Raw genomic sequence first — 4,968 nt, 5'->3', positions numbered from 1 at the left:
CTCACTTTTTTAAATTCAATTTATTAAATTTTCAAACACTGCGAACAAAATATTGAACATAATAACATATCTAAATTATCTTCAAATAAAAAAAAGCCTTTTTTTTGGAATTCGACTTATTGACCAAAAAAATTTACAATATTTACAAAATAACACAATACTACAAAGTAATAAAAATTTAAAATCTTAAAAAAGCTTAAATGTAAGTTTCAAATGAATAATAATAAAACTCTATAAACTAAGATTGTAAGTTCCGTCTTTGTTTTTTTATTAATTTTTTTAATTATTTTTTTGTTTTTTTATTAATTTTTTTAATTATTTTTTTGAATTGCTTCAAACGGAACACTTTGCAGCTATCATCAACCTGCAAAAGTTCCTTTCAAAGCAAAAGATTTATTTTAAATTTATAAATTATTTGTCTAATTTATATTTACCTTACACTAATGTTGTATTATAAGAAACGAAATTTATTTGAAATTTATTGAAATATGTGATTAAACTATTAACAGAGAAATAAGAGGCGCTACGTTGGAAGAACTGAAGAAATGGTGAGAAAAGCCACAAGTTTTTCATTTGGCAGTAATCTGACAGTAATGGACTTCTTAATTTGTTCTATTGCAAATGCGGTATACCGTTTTTTTTATTAAATTTTTACAATGTTAGAAATGGCAACGCATTTGTAGCTTAACAACACTAATGAAGACGAACAAAAACAAAAAGCGTTACTTAACGGCAATTTTCATTGTTTTTGTTCATTTTCGCGATCTCCATTTGCATTGGACTTACCGTCAATTGATTGCAATATTGCTGCAGTTTTTTCTTATACTAATTATATACCAGTTTTTATTTTTTTGCTGCCTGCCAAATGTTTTTCGAAAAAACCGTGAAAAAGTCGTAAAAATTAACTATTTTTGCAATATAATCTTTGGACTACTATCTTGAAATTGACAATATTTAAATACATAATGAAATCAATTGATATTTTAGGTTAAAGCCTTAGATAATAAGCCTAACAACGAAATGGCATTAATGGAGCTTCCGAAAAAATCGAAATTTGAGGAAATTTTCGTAGTACCGGTACGTGCACTTAAAATACAAAAATTGATCGAAAAGCAGATGATGGAAAAGCCGGCAGCTATATCTGTAGCTATACCTCTACCACCGCCTACTCATATGACATACCTTCCAGCCAAAGGGCCGCACCATAATTCGAAAGGCAAAACAGATACGCTGACCACTTACAAATCAGTTCCATCTTCGCCATCGCCTGTCGCGTTGGCGAGCAGATCGTCCACAGATAATGATGGGAAGCATTTGGAGAAATGCAAATCCTTGATGAACGCTTCGTTATTACAATACTCTCGCGGTAGTCTATTGCTTATAGGCAAATACGTAACCACTGCCAAAGTTAAACGGGGTAATCATTCGCCTATAATTATCGATTGTTGCGTGATTGAATTGGAAGCACGCCTGAAACGTCTTAAGATATGCAGAAGTTCCGATTACATGACAGACTTTAGAAACAGCGGTGGAAACGGCTGCGCAAGTATTGTTGATACGAATAAAAACAATGGAAAATCGGGTTAGAATGACATGATGCTAGCGTTCTTTAAACGCAAGGTTATGGATGAGTCGATAATTAGAAGTCAACCTCCACAGCCATTTGAGTTTAAGGTAGATATCGCAAAATTTAGTTTCTCTATATTTATTTAAAGCAGATAAATGTCTTTTATACTGCTTCATGTTTAAGGATCCTGCTATTATAAGCAACCAACGTCGCATTGGAGCGGACGTCTACAACCTAATAAGTGGTCTGATATTTATATGGCATCTCAACATTATAATAACCACAATTCAGCAGAAATGCGAAATAGCGATTTGAGTACATTTATTGTTAATCGATCTTTAAAGTCATTTGTATATCCTGAAACTGTAATCTTTTCCCATATTTTCCAGTATCAACGGATGGAAATGAGAGCGAAGAAAAATCGTCTTTTAAGGATAGACATGATATTGTCACCAAAAACTATGTGAAACCAGTAATATCCGGATTTTTATTTGTATCTAGCTTGAAAGATCGAGAAGCAGAACAAAGACATGAGCAACAATCTAAGGATCAGGCTGAAAAACCCGAATGGTTCAGTTGTGGCCCAACGTCACGTTTGGATACAATTGCACTGTGCGGTTTCGATGATGACCGACCACGATCGAGAAAGTTTATTGTCGGAAAATCATAAACAAGAAGGTTCTGCTGAAGGTGATGATATCGATAACGACGAGTTTAAAGAAAATCGCATTCAAAAAGCTAATTTGGTAAACAATTTCTTATATTTTCCTAAATTGCAAAAAATTATATCCGTATATTCAAACTTTTTAATATTTATTTTAAATTTCGATAGATTGAATTAAAATGGTCATCACACGTTCAAAATAGTACACATTCCATAAGCCTTAAAAAAAATGAAGTTAACGCAAACGCTCAGGACAAGAATGATAGCGGAAAAAAGGATGCAAGTCCAAAAAAACAAACGCTGCCTTTTCACTATGACCAATTTCCAGCAAATAATAAACCATTACGCTCCTTTAATCATATCGGCGGTTTTCAAAACAATGGAGGAAGCGCCGAATCGCGTTATCCATTGTATTACAATAATAGTTCACGATTTTTGCCATTTTTTTGCGACATAAAACGTAATGCCTCTGAATGCGTAGAAAAAGCCAATTCATCAGCCTCGATTAGTGACTTTTTCAAGAATGCAATGAAAACACAAAACGAGTCTGATCTGCATTTTTATTCGCCTCTGGCTCAATATCCAATGTTCAATTATCCCAAATCCCTCGGTGCAAGAGTTGGAGGCTGAAAACTGTACAACTCATACCAGTCCTAACAAGGGAAACAGTATTATTAACGATGCGAAGGAACAAGATACGGAAAATGTTCGGAAATTTGTTAATCACTAAAGACGACACTCAGGGTATATACAAGCAAACTCCTATTTGCAATGGTGAAAATCTCGCAAATTTGCTGTTCAGACAATCTTATCAACAAAAACCAAGCATTATGCAGTCATCAACGACGATTCATCACACATACAGCAAACACAACTTCTTTTTACAGCACCAGCATCAAGCTGCCCTCTTCGCTACATTGCAACTGAAGGGAATTTTAAGTCGTCCAGAAGCTCAAATGCTGCTGATCGGTTTATCAAAAGGTCAGCTAGGAGTGCAAGGAATGCGTTGACGAATAAGCAAAGAAATGTTTTTAATTTAGGTGAAATTTCTAAACATGGCTTATTAGTACAACTTGCCAATCCCCGTTTGAGTCAACGCGATCGTGAAGCCATTAATGCGGTACTTACGTATACATCTGGTCAACAGCAACAGCAACAAATTCAGCAGACTTCCCAAACCCAAATCGATATGATTTCCAATAATATATTAATAAATCAATTACAAAATGAATTTAATTTTATAAATGGACTTACCTGTATGGAGGTTTGTTTTTAAATTGTTTACTTTGGAAATTTAATAATTCGCTTTTCACAATATGTCTATTGATGGACAATTTTTAAATTGTTTACTTTGGAAATTTAATAATTCGCTTTTCACAATATGTCTATTGATGGACAATTTTTAAATTGTTTACTTTGGAAATTTTATAATTCGCTTTTTACAATATGTCTATTGATAGACAATTTTTAAATTGTTTACTTTGGAAATTTTATAATTCGCTTTTCACAATATTTCTATTGTGGACAATTTTCAAAAAGTTGTTATTGGTTTTTTTTTCTTATTGATTTTGACGTATTCACATAGGAAATGTATTTTTTCATAACCTCGTATTTAAGGATTTGCATTATCTCTCAAGGTGTTTAAATTGTATAATTTTTATAAGAATAATTTTTAATAATAAAATTTAAAATATAACCGAAATGCATACAAAAAATGAAATAAAGTAATTCATACAATATATTGATAACTTACATTGTTAAAAATTATTTTTTTAATATGAAAGAGTAACGATCCTTTTTTTTACAGTGCTGAAAACAGCGCAAAAATATTATAATAATTCAAGACAGAAGTTAAAATGGCAGGTAAGATTTTATTTTTTAATATAATTCTAACAATTTCATTTTATATATATTTTCAGAACACAACAAATTATCAAAATGCAAAATAAGTTTACGGGAAGGTAAAATTTTTTAAGTTTTTCTTTAGCTTAGAATGATTAACCTTTTTTTTTATATTTTCAGAGACCGGAAGAGAACATGTCAACAACAATTTTCGGGGCCCGCATCATCGCCGCGGAGGGCGTAGGTGGCGGGAACGCAATCGGCGTTTTCGACCAGATACGCGTCCACCACCAGCTACGCGTCCACCACCAGCTACGCGTCAACCACCAGATACTACACGCTCAGAACGCAATCGGCGGCAACCACCAGATACTACACGCTCAGAACGCAATCGGCGTCAACCACCAGATACTACTCGCTCAGAACGCAATCGAAAACAAATAATAATACACAATTATTATTATAATTAAGAATTTTCTATTTATTTATGTAAACAATTCATAATAGTAATCAGCTGTAATTTGAAGACATTTTCGGATTAAAATTATATGTTGAAAGTCACATGAGCGTTATTTCATTCTTATATGAGGACAGCTAGACAGAGGGTTTTCAAACTTTCATCAAAATGTTATACGCTTAACACAGCTTAGCTTTGAATCGATCCATACATCTAACTTATATAATGAGTTTGGAATTTATGTATAATTTTCATTTACTAAATCTAACTCATATATTGAGTTTTCATTTACTAAATGTTTATAGTCTTTTGAAGGGCTCGTGCAAATGAATCGGAAAATTTACTCTGAACAGAATAGAAGAGAGAGTACGGAATTGACTCCAAACGGATGAGAATAATAAGAAAGGCATTGAATTTTTTAGCTTAATAAGTTTTCTT

General features: G+C 32.5%; 1 pseudogene; it reads left to right on the top strand.

Annotated features, from left to right (window-relative positions):
• The first annotated feature begins 987 nt into the window (after positions 1-987).
• Positions 988-3,453, top strand: LOC119643160 (annotated as a pseudogene).
• The last annotated feature ends 1,515 nt before the right edge of the window (positions 3,454-4,968 follow it).

The sequence above is a fragment of the Glossina fuscipes genome, unplaced genomic scaffold (genome assembly GCF_014805625.2).
Source record: "Glossina fuscipes isolate IAEA_lab_2018 unplaced genomic scaffold, Yale_Gfus_2 57928, whole genome shotgun sequence".
NCBI classification, from domain to species: domain Eukaryota; kingdom Metazoa; phylum Arthropoda; class Insecta; order Diptera; family Glossinidae; genus Glossina; species Glossina fuscipes.
Note: the sequence above shows the minus strand (reverse complement) of the source record. Positions and strands in the feature narration are given on the sequence as shown.